Raw genomic sequence first — 14,747 nt, 5'->3', positions numbered from 1 at the left:
AAATTTTTTGTTCTAGTTCTGTGAGAAATGCCATTGGTAGTTTGTTAGGGATTGCATTGAACCTGTAGATTGCTTTGGGTAGTATAGTCATTTTCACAATGTTGATTCTTCCAATCCAAGAACATGGTATATCTCTCCATCTGTTTGTATCATCTTTAATTTCTTTCATCAGTGTCATATAGATTTCTGCATGCAGGTCTTTTGTCCCTTTAGGTACGTTTATTCCTAGGTATTTTATTCTTTTTGTTGCAATGGTAAATGGGAGTGTTTCCATAATTTCTCTTACAGATTTTTCATCATTAGTGTATAGGAATGCAAGAGATTTCTGTGCATTAATTTTGTATCCTGCTACTTTACCAAATTAATTGATTAGCTCTAGTAGTTTTCTGGTAGCATCTTTAGGATCCTCTATGCATAGTATCCCGTCATCTGCAAACAGTGACAGTTTTACTTCTTCTTTTCTGATTTGGATTTCTTTTATTTCTTTTTCTTCTCTACTTTCTGTGGCTAAAAATTCCAAAACTATGTTGAATAATAGTGGTGAGAGTGGGCAACCTTGTCTTGTTCCTGATCTTAGTGGAAATGGATTCAGTTTTTCACCATTGAGAACGATGTGGGCTGTGGGTTTGTCATCAATGGCCTTTATCTTATCAAAGAACCAGCTTTTGGTTTTATTGATCTTTGCTATCATTTCCTTAATTTCTTTTTCATTTATTTCTGGTCTCATATTTATGATTTCTTTCCTCCTGCTAACTTTGGGGTTTTTTTGCTCTTCTTTCTCTAATTGCTTTAGGTGTAAGGTTAGCTTGTTTATTTGAGATATTTCTTGTTTCTTGAGGTAGGATTGTATTGCTATAAGCTTCCCTCTTAGAACTGCTTTTGCTGCATCCCATAGGTTTGGGGTAGTCGTGTCTCCATTGTCATTTGTTTCTAGATATTTTTTGATTTCCTCTTTGATTTCTTCAGTGATCTCTTGGTTATTTAGTAGTGTATTGTTTAGCCTCCATATGCTTGTATTTTTTACAGATTTTTTCCTGTAATTGATATCTAGTCTCATAGCATTGTGGTCAGAAAAGATACTTGATACGATTTCAATTTTCTTAAATTTGCCAAGGCTTCATTTGTGACCCAAGATATGATCTATCCTGGAGAATGTTCCATGAGTACTTGAGAAGAATGTGTAATCTGCTCTTTTTGGATGGAACGTCCTATAAGTATTAGTTAAGTCCACCTTTTTTAATGTGTCATTTAAAGCTTGTGTTTCCTTATTTATTTTCATTTTGGATGATCTGTCCATTGGTGAAAGTGGGGTGTTAAAGTCCCCTACTATGATTGTGCTACTGTCTATTCCCCCTTTTATGGCTCTTAGCATTTGCCTTATGTATTGAGGTGCTCCTTTGCTGGGTGCATAAATATTTATAATTATTATGTCTTCTTCTTGGATTTATCCCTTGATCATTATGTTGTGTCCTTCTTTGTCTCTTGTAATAGTCTTTAATTTAAAGTCTATTTTGTCTGATATGAGAATTGCTACTCTAGCTTTCTTTTGATTTCCATTTGCATGGAATATCTTTTTCCATCCCCTCACTTTCAGTCTGTATGTGTCCCTAGGTCTGAAGTGGGTCTCTCGTAGACAGCATATATACGGGTCTTGTTTTTGTATCCATTCAGCCAGTTCATGTCTTTTGGTTGGAGCATTTAATCCATTTACATTTAAGGTAATTATCAATATGTATGTTCCTATTTTCATTTTCTTAATTGTTTTGTGTTTGTTATTGTAATTCTTTTCCTTCTCTTGTGTTTCCTGCCTAGAGAAGTTCCCTTAGCATTTTTTGTAAAGCTGGTTTGGTGGTGCTGAATTATCTTAACTTTTACTTATCTGTAAAGGTTTAATTTTTCCATCGAATCTGAATGAGATCCTTGCTGGGTAGAGTAATCTTGGTTGTAGGTTTTTCCCTTTCATCAGTTTAAATATGTCCTGCCACTCCCTTCTGGCTTGCAGAGTTTCTGCTGAAAGATCAGCTGTTTATCTTATGGGGATTCCCTTGTATGTTAATTGTTGCTTTTCCCTTGATGCTTTTAATATTTTTTCTTTGTATTTAATTTCTGATAGTTTGAGTAATATGTGTCTTGGCATGTTTCTCCTTGGATTTATCCTGTATGGACTCTCTGTGCTTCCTGGACTTGATTGACTATTTCCTTTCCCATATTAGGGAAGTTTTCAGCTATAATCTCTTCAGATATTTTCTCAATTCTTTTTTTTTCCTCTTCTTCTTCTGGGACCCCTATAATTTGAATGTTGGTGCAGTTAATGTTGTCCCAGAGGTCTCTGAGATTGTCATCAATTCTTTTCATTCTTTTTTCTTTATTCTGCTCTGTGGTAGTTATTTCCACTGTTTTATCTTCCAGGTCATTTCTCCGTTCTTCTGCCTCAGTTATTCTGCTATTGATTCCTTCTAGAGAATTTTTAATTTCATTTATTGTGTTGTTCATCATTGTTTGTTTGCTCTTTAGTTCTTCTAGGTCCTTGTTAAACGTTTCTTGTATTTTCTCCATTCTATTTCCAAGATTTTGGATCATCTTTACTCTCATTACTCTGCATTCTTTTTCAGGTAGACTGCCTATTTCCTCTTCATTTATTTGGTCTGGTAGGTTTTTACTTTGCTCCTTCATCTGCTGCGTATTTCTCTCTCTTCTCATTTTGCTTAACTTTCTGTGTTTGGGGTCTCCTTTTTGCAGGCTGCAGGTTAGTAGTTCTTGTTTTTTTTGGTGTCTGCTCCCAGTGGGTAATGTTGGTTCAGTGGGTTGTGTAGGTTTCCTGGTGGAGGGGACTGGTGCCTGTGTTTTAGTGGATGAGCCTGGATCTTGTCTTTCTGGTGGGCAGGATCACGTCCGGTGGTGTGTTTTGGGGTGTCTGTGAACTTATTATGATTTTAGGCAGCCTCTCTGCTAATGGGTGGGGTTGTGTTCCTGTCTTGCTAGTTGTTTGGCTTAGGGTGTCCAACACTGTAGCTTGCTGGTCATTGAGTGGAGCTGCGTCTTAGTGTTGAGAAGGAGATCTCTGGGAGAGCTTTTGCCATTTGATATTACTTGGGGCCAGGAGGTCTCTGGTGGACCAATTGTTCTGAACTCAGCTCTCTCACCTCAGAGGCTCAGGCCTGACACCCGGCCAGAGCACCAAGACTCTGTCAGCCATATGGCTCTTTTTGGAAGTCTGAGGTCTTCTGCCAGCATTCAGTAGGTGTTCTGTAGGAGTTGTTCCACATGCAGATGTAGTTTTGATGTATTTGTGGGGAGGAAGTTGATCTCCACGTCTTACTCCTCTGCCATCTTGAAGGCGCCCCTCAGAAAGAGCTTGCTTAAACTTCATTGAAATCCACCTTTTCATAAATTCCAGCCATTAATCCTATGTCTTCCTATTACAATATTAAAGATGAAGGTGAATCATCATTATTTCATGAAACACCTATGAAAAGAACGAAGACAAGATCATGCCAGATTTAAGTCTTCTCTTGTTTTAGTTCTTGATTCTCTTATGATATAATTTGGAACCCTTTACTGACCTAGTTTACTCTGGTTTTTAATGTATAGTCTTGTTTTTAATGTATAGGAACCAGGTTTGAACACAGTGCTATATGTGTGGCCAAATACAATGAGTCTCTTTTCTTTTTTAATTAGCATATGGTGCATTTATAAATGTAATGTAAGTTTTCAGTTTATGTTTACCTTCCACTAGGAGCAACACATGCTTTTATTCAAACCAGGACACTTTTGAGCATGGAAGATGTGCTTTTAGCGATTACACTTGGAAAACAGACATTAACTCTAATTATTAAGGCTAACAAGGACAGGTCATCATCCTACAGCAAAAGTGTCCTCCCCTTCTGTTCTATTCTCTCTCCCTTTCTCTCTTGTATTTCTCACCTAAATGGTCTCTTTGGTTTATTCTGGTAGTTCATGGAAGTTTATGGAATTCAACTGCATAAGTCTTGTTCTATTATACTGTATATACTCTAACGTCTTATAACAGATATGCTTTTAGTACATACAGTGTTCATTGCTCTATGTTACATCTCATTAAAACACCAAGTTTGTGTAATCTCTTTTGGAAAAATGTCAAGCTTCCTTTCCTATAGCCTTCTCTGTACATTGGAATACTATAACCATCTGAGACTGTTAAAATTACCCTGGTGTTTATACTTTTCTCTTGAATTAATGCTTCCCATATATATCTGCTGCTTTTGAGTATTCCCAGCTTCATCAGTTTATCTGAGTAATTCTCTCTTTCTTAAATTTCAGATTGATACTTTCCGAATCACATTATCAAGTCTACAAATAATTATATCAAATTGCATTTGTTTAATACTTTATACATTGCAAAATTGATTTCATATTTGCATTTGAGTGTTCCAACAACTCTTGAGCAAGGCTGAAAAAGTATAATTATCTCGTCTTTACAGAGAAAGAGATGAATGACTTAAATTCAAATTTTTAGTTTCTATTCCGGTGTTCTTTCAACTATACATAATGTTTTCTTCTTTCTTATCATTCAATAAATACCTCTGCCTTTTTGCCCATTTTCATGTACTGAGTGATACATTTATAAGAAAACAAGTAGTCATTCAACATCATCTAAATACTTTCTTTTCCTAAGCCATGAGACTCAATTTGAAGAAAATTTGCAAATAGTATGTATGTCTCTATGTTTTTATCCTTCTCCCTGTGGAATAAAAATTACTAGATATAGATTCTGTCTCTCCCCATATATTTTTGCCTTATTTTTTGGTTCATGTGAATAAGCAAAATTGGTAGAAGTTGGTGGGTTCAGGAAATATAAGCAAGTTCTCTATGAGATGCTACACATTGTTGTACTTCTACGTTATTGTTCTACCAAATGGACACATGAACAACTTTAAACTCCTTTTCTAAGGGATACCAGTCACTACCAGACAATGGACACACCTCAGCTTATTTCAAGCATATCCTGTACTTGGAAAGCCTGCTACTTGTTTCTTTAGAAGATCCTGATTCACCTTATTTGGAAAGGTCGTCATGTCTGAAATGTGGATCCCAGGATGCAGTTTTTCTCCACCTCTTTGTCACATTATTTTGTTCTGCAGAGTCCTGAGGTTAGGTTCACTCCTTTTAGCTCACTCTTTTGTCTTTATTTCTGCTTTCTTAGTAGCAACCCTTCATACTTCCCAATACGTCAAAAATAGAAACTTACCCCTTAAGCATTTTTATCTCTTCACTAGCAGATATTTTATCTATGGTACGAGTTATAATGTAACTCCTCCCCTTCCTTCCTGCTGGCCTTTAAGACTAGATGTTTGTAATGAGGATGAGTAGTGGAGACAAGTCCGGCCCCATCAAAGGAGACTTTTAATCTGAATGTTCTAAGTCTTTTTCTTACTCAGACTTCCTTTGCTGCCACTGTTCAATTCTGGTCTTTTGGCAAGATTTGAACCCCAGGAAGAGAAGTATTATCACATTATCTCAGGCATCATACATCCTGATTACTCTTTATATGGCTCCAAGACCAATTCTGATCCACAAAAACTGAAGAGTGTGTCCCTGGATCAAGAGTCCAAATCCCAACTCTTACAAATTAGCCACATGACCTTGGGCTTGCCACTTGATCCTTCTGAGCATCAGCTTCTTCACCTATTTAACGTGAAGGGGTTGAACTAGCTGCTCCCCAGTGTTTTCTCCTATTTTGACATTAGCTTATTCAGACCATGAATAAGGTATTTCATGTGTGGCTTTGAGTATCACACAGTGGTCCTCTCCTTGGTTGGGAGTGATGGGCTTGATGACCAGGAGGTGGTAATTGATGCTCAGTGGTGTTGCTTGTAAGAGAATGATTTACTTCTTTTCACCTCCTAACAACCGTTCATTCTTCATTTTGTCTTAACATTCGTTTCACGTATTTCTTTCTAGAGTATTAAATGCATAGAAAAATCACTCTACTTGAAGAGATTTTTTTTTAATCTTTCACATTCGTAATTCATCATTGAGATTCTGGAACTTTAGAAGATTTGTGGACTTTAATATTCTATGCTCTTCAGAGTTTGTGTCTGTGAATATATTTGTCCATGGTGGAGTCTGGGTACCTGCAGATAAGAAACGCACAGCTCTCAAAGGTAAAAGTCTCTATCTACTTTTAGGTGGTTTCTGTCTCCTATTTATCACAAGTTTTTCCCCCAGGTGCCCAATATTTCCTAGGGTCCAATATTTTACAAGCCTTGCGGCATCGCTCTGAGATGGGTAACAAACCAATTTATATTTTATAGATACTAAAACTGAGGCACAGAGAAAGTATGTGATCTGTTCCAGCACTCCAGCAGCTCAGCAAGGAATGACAGAATAAAGATCAAGAAAAGAAATAACCTAATTCCTCTGTGATTCTCTTTTGCTGAGGATCAGAGCACCACAGGGCTGACACAATCTCTGAGAAACTATCAGCCTACTATCCTCTTTGTAGGGAAGCCTATCTGTGAGTTTATTCAGTAGAGATGGCAAGCTCCTGACTATAATCTATACCAATGCTTAACATTCTTCATTACTAGAATGTTCTTCCTCAGACTTTGCCATCATCCACAACCATATGCTGGCACTTATCATGTCATGCCTTGAACCCTGTAACAGCCTTCTGACTAGGCTGTTACAGTAATTCCTCTCCTCCACTCCCCCTTTCCACCCATCTCACCCAATTTATTCTGCATTCTGTGTCCAGTGATCTTCCTTAAGGCACTATTTCATGGCGCCACTTGAGTGTGTAAAGTGTGTAAAGGTTTCCTGTTTCCCAACACATTGGGTCTATGATTCTCTGCCTGGCATTCAAGGCCATCCACAGTTGAACTCTGCTCCATCCATTATTCAACCATCATTTTCCTATCATATCCTCAGTCCAGATATGCAGATCTCTTTTATTCTTTCCTCAGGATCTCATGTTGCTTTTAAATCTTAGTCTTCTTGTGCCTTCCTTGAAGCCTTTGTTGACTGCTCTAGTTGTGGCAATCTCTTTGCTGTTTTAACACTAATTGTCCTTGTGGGTAGTGTTACCTACAGTCATTCTCTCACTGTATTTGTGTGTCACTTTAGTCCACCTGGACCATTAAGCGTCCTACAGTGCAGGGACTGTGTCTTCTTTTTGTCTTACAATAGTACAAAGCACAATAAATGAAGATCATAAAACAATGTTCTCAATAAGTACTAGTTGACTCTTTGAAATTCAGGGAATTGGATTTGTCAGTTATATGTGTGCATGTATGTGTGTGTATGCATGTGTGTTTGTGTGTGTGTATTTATGAGTGGACTTTTTACTTTTGAAACAGAAATAGAGTTACAAGTGTAGAAAACAAACTTATGGTTACCGGGGGTAAGGGAGGGGGGATAAATTGGGAGATTGGGATAGACATATACACACTGCTATGTATAAAATAGATAACTAATAAGGACCAACTGTACAGCACAGGAAACTCTACCCAATACTACTCTGTAATGGCCTATATGGGAAAAGAATCTAAAGAAGTGTGGATATATGTATATGTACAACTGATTCGCTTTGCCATACACCTGAAACTAACACAACATTGTAAATCAGTTATACTCCAATAAATATTTTTTAAAAAGGTCATAGATAAAGAGAGAAGTATATTTAGTTTTTTGGATTTTTTTGAGTATAATTTATCCTCAATTATCACCTGAATTTCAAATGCCTTCCGGAGTCCTCCTTCCTTTTTAAAAATTTTTATTTATTTATTTATTTATTTATTTATGGCTGTGTTGGGTCTTCGTTTCTGTGTGAGGGCTTTCTCCAGTTGCGGCAAGCGGGGGCCACTCTTCATCGTGGTGCGCGGGCCTCTCACTATCGTGGCCTCTCTTGTTGGGGAGCACAGGCTCCAGATGTGCAGGCTCAGTAGTTGTGGCTCACAGGCCTAGTTGCTCCGCGGCATGTGGGATCTTCCCAGACCAGGGCTTGAACCCGTGTCCCCTGCATTGGCAGGCAGATTCTCAACCACTGCGCCACCAGGGAAGCCCCCGGAGTCCTCCTTCCTTTAACTGGAAGTAGGTTTGCTGCATATGAGCAATATCTTCCTTGTTGAAGTGGTGTGGCATTTGCTTTCCACTCTGATTTCCCTCTCATGCTCTGAGCATCCCAACCCTTGCCTTTCATTCCCTACAATACAGGACTAAACCTCAAATTTGGGTATTGTATGAACTGGCATATGACCAAGGTTCATATTTTATAAGCAGCTGGAATTCATTGAAAATATTGACATAATAATATAAACTTTCTTTTTCTTAATTTTGAAGGCAGATAAAGTATGAACAGACCTTACCGCAGAGGAAAATTAAGCAGTCTTCATTTTGTGAATATTGTTTTAATCTAGAAGTTATGTAATATTTAAAATGTCTCAATTTTAACATACGAGTGTTTCTTCTGATTCCATGGGGTTGTGTTTAGAAATTATGAAAGTTTTATTACATAAAAAATTATAAAACCTCATACATAGGCCCTTTTCAGTCTGAATTAGAGGATTCTGTTCATCCATTGTAGCAGTCTACCCAGCAAAAATTCATTCTTTCTTGGCATCTGCCCAAAACTTGTTTATGCTCTTTGAGAGCATAATTGTTGTAAAGCTCTGATTCTTTAATGTTTTCTTCTTATGCTAGATTGAAACATCTCACAGTAACTTCCACCCATTGCTTCTGTACTCTTAAGGAGCACTGTCCAGTAGAACGTTTTTTCCATGATTAAAGTGTTCTCTAGCTGCACTGCCCAATATGGTAGCCACTAGCCACATATGGCTTTGAGTGTAGCAACTTGTGGAACTGAATTTTAAATCTATTTAATTTTACTTAATTTAAATTTAAACTTAAATAATCACGTGTGGCTAATGGCTACTGCATTGAACAACACAACTCTAGCATTTTGCAGAATGAGCCAGCAATCACTTTCACATGCCAATTCTCCAAAAATTTTGAGAGGATTTGATCTGTGTATATTCTTTTTAGGACATTCTTTGTTTCCTCATTAATAGGTTTGCACTTTAGAACGTATTTTGTTGCTGCTACTGTGGCTGCTGTTGTTATAATCCGCTATTTTTTCTGAAGTCCCTTCTAACTCATAGATTCTGTGATTGTTTCTAGATGTTCCCTGGAGTTGTTTAGCAATTGCAGTCTTGATATATAGAAAGTACTCTGAATTCACTGAAAGAAACAGATTGACTTATAAATTAATGAATTTGGAGGCATTTGAAGACATAGGGGACATAAGACTTAAACAAATGTTCTCAACTAGAGACAATAGTGCCCCACTGGGGACATGTGGCCATGTCTGGAGATTTGTTTTGATTGTCACGACTTGGGGGGAGGGGCTTCTGGTAGCCAGTGGATACAGGACGGGGGTGTTGCTAATTTTGCACAGGACAAAGCCCCTGCAACAAAGAACTATGCAGCCCCAAATGTCCATAGTGCTGAGGTTGAGAAAGTCTGATTTACACAGTCATTTAAGGAAGAGGTATCATTTATTTAGACACATAAAGACTTCATTCATTTGAAAAGAAGGAGAGATTATTACACAAAACTACTTGGCTCGATACTAAGTTTGTAAAGTTTTATAACTTTATACATGCACATTTGCCTCTGAATTCTCTCTTCCATATCGAGGGCCCTATGGAGTCAGTGAGAACAGTGATAAATTTGTTAATCTAAGAACATTTTACTAAGTTCTTTACTTCTTCTTTCTTTTCCCTCTGAAGCTCTCATTGTGCATCTTGTTATTACCATCGTTAGACAGTCCTAATTTTAGTCTTCATCTATGTTTTCGTTTTCACGAGCACTATCTGTATTAGAACAAAGCCGCTGTTCAAACGAGTCCAGGTGTAAATGACATGATATTGTGAAGTCAACTTCTTCAGATGATATTTGATGGGACTCCTCTTTCCTTGGTAGTATTTTATTTTGTAGTGTGAGGCCAGTTAATCTTTCTCCCTCATCTAGAGGCAGGAAATAATTAATACAACCTGGGGGGAGAGCCTGGCGAGCTGGTCAGTATGAAATCTGACACCTAGTGAAATGTGCTTCGTTTTCCGGTTTCAGCCCTAGCGTGAAATTTCCTGAGGTTCAGAGAAAGGTTCATCAAATCTTGGCAAATCTCTCCGTAAACAGGGTAGTGTCAGATTCCAAAAGAAATGTGAAAGTTTTACCTGGCTTCAAATTTCTAGTGTTAAAAGTTTCAGCAGTCCAAGCAAGAAGGTTCCTTGCAATGTCAAGAAAAATCCCAGTTTCTTATTTCGGATAACTAATTGGAAGGGACAATTGATTGAGAATAAAATCTCCAGGGAGACACATTTCATAGCAACCTATCCAGCCTCGTTCAGATCACGCAGTAGTTTTCAATGGACCTGGATGCTACAACGGCACCAACAAATTCACATTGTTCATTATCACATCGTATCGTAAGTTTCCCACATTCAAAGCCAAGCTAAGGAGAAAATATTCTCCCAGAGGGTTTTTCAAAGTTCACGTGAAAGAAGAATGCATGGAACATTTCCTATCAAGTTCCAAAGAGTGGAAAAGAATGTATAATAAGAATCAAGAGAAAATCCCTAAAATATTGTTCATGAATTGAGTTCTAGCAGGCTATGAAGGTGAACAGAGAGGTCACATTGCCAAGTTCTAATAGTAGTTCTGGACTTTGAAATAAAAATGTAGAAAACCTTGTCCTGATTTGAGTAGATTCAAGATCTGATATACTGCATGCATTATTTATTTATTTATTTTATTGACGTATAGTTAATTTACAATGTTGTGTTAGTTCCTGCACGCAGTTTAAAAATCTCCTTGCAGAACCTTCATACATCCACTTAGTACCAAAGGGCTGCCTTGCCCAGTTCCCAGGGGGCTCTAGGCAAGCTGATTGCAGCCCTGCTAGGTCAGAGAAGGGAAGCTGCTTTTCTAGCGTGTTGCTCCTTTTAAAGGAGCTACATCCTGCCAGGGCCTGGGAATCATTACAGCCTCATGATAAAATTTCTGGCAATTTAATTAACACAAAGCCATTTGAATAGTTTCTAGTGTTTTGTAATCTCCTTCTGTCTGAATACCATATAACCAAGGACATTCAAATGGAACAGAATTAGCCTACTTTAAGGACACCTGAAAGAAATTCATACATGCTGAAGTTATTTAATCATTGGAGCTGAGAAATGGATGTGGTTAAGATGATGAACAGGCTTTCTCCGTAGTGTTTTTGATTGAAGGGAGTGCTCCTATAGAGATATTGATCTCTGGGATAAATAAAAACACTGGGGATTAAAATCACATTGATTATCACTAACTACTCCTCCTTTTTCATTGAAAACAATACAGGGTCCATCAAATCAGGTCTATAGCCACAAATCAAAGGCCATTTTTCCATGTCCAAACATGGGGAAAAAATGTTGTTACCAAATCTATCTTTTCAATCACTCCCATAACATAGGTAGCAACTGCTGTCAGCAGTGACACGGGCTAACATGAAGAGTGATGATAGGTTATTCTTTCTTGGTCTCTTTGGTGATCAAGCACTCTGCAATTGTGATTGATTGCTGTCTCATAGTGGATTTTTTTTTTTTTTTTGAGAGCGATGTTCTAAAAGATTTCCTAAGGCTGAATCTAAAATAGCATAGTGAAAAAAAATGGTAAATTTACCTCAATAATTGATGCTAAAAACTAATTTTCAAAATATTCCTGAAGAAATCATATCTTTTGAATCAGTTTACTGTGAAATTGTTCTAATTGTTCCAGTGAAAGTACTGCTCTTAAAAATAATCTGGGGTGTTCTGTTTTGATTAGTGGTGAATGGGGTTTAAGACCTGGCAAAATTCAAATCCATTCGGCAATGCCTTGGCCTCAATATCTTTCTTTGAAATGAAAGCAAGCTGTGAGTCAGGGCTTGCACTGATCTGTAACACAAACACTAGGATTGGCTTCCAGCAAACAATGATGGTTTCCTTTGGCTACATGCAGACATTTGGTGGCCCATTTGGGTGAACCAATTCTTTGACTTGAGAAAAGAGAGTCCACTTGTCGGGACCCAGGAAGAGCTGAGTCATGGCAGCACAGGAATGAGTGAGGGGACAAAGTCTGCATCACCATAGGATTTTCTCTAACTCCAGGCCCCTGACCCAGTACAAAGAAGGATGCCCTTTTCTCCAGAAAGTCAGAGAGTAGCAAAACTCTGTATTTTCCTGAAGGGGACAATTTAGTATCCTGCTAAGCTGAGAGTAAAATAAACCTGCCAATCCCACTGACATTGGACTAAAGAATTGCTCAAGGAAATTAATGGCAGGCTTTAAAAAACTAAGTGGAAAGAAAATTCTGCACCAAGGGGGAGGCAGTCAAATTTATGGCGGTAGAAAGTACTTTAATCAACTTGTATAGCTGTATTTTAAAAAGATTGGATAATTTTATGATCAATAACAATATTTGTAAGCCTGTATGCTAAAATGGGGAAAGCAAATCTCATGCTTCAAAGCCTAAGCTAGTTGCTGCAGGTGTCTAGAAGGAATGTATCCATTACACACATCATTATAAAGCAGCCCAGGCAAATGACCGTCTATTTCTGCTTTTCACGTGAAGCATGAGGAATCGGTCACTGCAAGTGGCCTAAGACTAAGTTAAATGTCTGACATAGAGATTGTCTGGGCTCTTCTCCCATTAACTATTAAAGAACAGACATGCTGGGGCTGGGTGGGGCTGGGTGGGGCTCGGATGGGGAAGGCAGAATGTAACGAGGAGTTGGTTTCTCCACATCTGGGTACTTTGAAGCTGACAACTGTTTCCATTACCCGTTGGTAAAAGAGTGAGAGGAGAAAGGCAAGTGCCAAAGAGTGATGTCAGCTAAATGCCGGTGGTTTAACCAAGTGACGCAGAGCCCAGGGGCTCGTTCTATTTTCGATACATATTGGTGTGAGCAGACAACTCAGTAAAATCCCCATCGTCTCTGTATGTAATGCCAGTTTTTTGTTTTTTTTTTGCCAGTGGAATTATTGAGTTTACTTTAAAAATCACTTATAAAAATGTTGGAGGAAATTTAATAAAAGGGTTAAATGGGTTCAACATTACAAATAACAGGAATAGGAGTTGTACCCTTGAAGACATCAGTCTAAGCAGGTCCATTTGGAGCCCACTTCTGAGAAACTTCATTATTGAAAAGTCCAAAGAGCATTACTCTAAAGGAGCCCAGCTCATCAGGGTACATCATACTGGGCATCAAGGACAGCACAATACTGAGGTGGAATGTCATATTATTATTGCTTCCTACTTTAGACTAATTGTAGGAAAAGGCTGTCTGGTTTATAGAATAGTTTTACAAAGTGTAGTTGAATTACTTTTAAGCAGGCCGATACTATCATCATATAACCCAAGGTGTCAGCTTCTTCATCCTTCAAGTGATGAGGTTATAAGCCACTAAACTCTGATTCCCAGCCAATGATTTCTTATCTATTAAAAGTCTCTTGTAATTTGGAGGATGTTGACTACCGAATGGTGTCCGGTAAGCACCAATGTGTCAGCCATTTAAAATTAATCAATAACCACTGGAAGGACAAATAGAGGCTTCTAATATATTCAGTTGAGATTACTGTAGGAAAAGAAAGATAGAAATTGGATGCTTTCTTTAGCTAACTGAACCATGGCTAAATAAAAATATATGATCACTATCATGCTTCTTAATATACAATTCTCTCGTCGCTGTCTTGAGACACTTAAAAAATACCAGCCTGGAACCCACTGTTCCCAGCAGCATTACCCAGTGTCATGCCTCGGTGGAGAAAGAGTGAAGTAGGTTTTGTCTCTGGCATGAAGAATGTTGGTAAGTGCTTACGTTACAGGTGAGCTGTGTGTCAGTGCGAAAGTGTTGCCTTAACGTCTCTCACCTGAAAACTGGAAATCCTCCGTAGTCATTCCCATCCATCTCATGCTGAGTTTTACATTAATCAGGTAGTGCCTTTAAGTTCTCTGAGGTTTCAGGGAGAAAGGCATATGGGAGAAGAGCTGTTATTATTTCTGAGACCTCCTGTCTCGAGCCAGCTTAAAGGCTGAGGGTCCCGAGATGGCACTGTAATAGCAGCTCTAATAACATGCAGTAACAGCACTCCTCAAGTGAGGCACTCCAAGGGCATTATACACATTTATTCATTAAACCTGAACACACCCCGGAGATAGGTTAACTGCTATGATACCTCTTTATGCCAAAGTAAATGAAAACAAAGAAGGGGAAGCAAGTTAGTCAAGACAGTATGATGAAGCTGTGGTAAAACTGGAGTGAAGCTGGTGTCCTGCTCCCTAGGGATTGGGTGAAAAGCCTGGCCTCATTCAGCATGAGTGTATGCCTGTGTGGATATGTTTATTTAATTTTATACCATCTTGTTCTAGAAATAACTGGAGAACACATATTTAAAACAGCTATATAACATAACTTGAAAATAAGTGCTTGGAGAAAAAGACCCAAGGAAAATAAGGATATGAAAATGAGATGAAACTAGGATGAGGTACAGTTTGTAAATATTTGATGTGAACAATGCTTAGCAAGTGATTTTCTTACAAATAAATGGAAATGCAAAGCCTCAGTTTCCCTTTTGCACGTGCCTTGGGAAGGAAATTTTTTGTGCCCTGGGAAAGAAAGGGCTACAGAAAGCATTAAAGATTTGTAAAACTAAACTTCAAGCCAGATGCTGAGTGGTAAATCAGAATAGTAC

General features: G+C 38.1%; 1 long non-coding RNA gene across 1 annotated transcript; it reads right to left on the bottom strand.

Moving 5' to 3' along the window:
* Positions 1–772: 772 nt before the first annotated feature.
* On the bottom strand, positions 773–8,055 carry LOC309634969. Its single transcript, XR_014248540.1, has 2 exons — positions 3,564–8,055; positions 773–3,380 (listed from the first exon to the last, which is right to left on the bottom strand). It is a non-coding gene; the product is annotated as an uncharacterized lncRNA (long non-coding RNA).
* Positions 8,056–14,747: the final 6,692 nt, after the last annotated feature.

Source organism: Balaenoptera borealis (assembly GCF_965194805.1).
Source record: "Balaenoptera borealis genome assembly, chromosome: 9".
NCBI classification, from domain to species: domain Eukaryota; kingdom Metazoa; phylum Chordata; class Mammalia; order Artiodactyla; family Balaenopteridae; genus Balaenoptera; species Balaenoptera borealis.
Note: the sequence above shows the minus strand (reverse complement) of the source record. Positions and strands in the feature narration are given on the sequence as shown.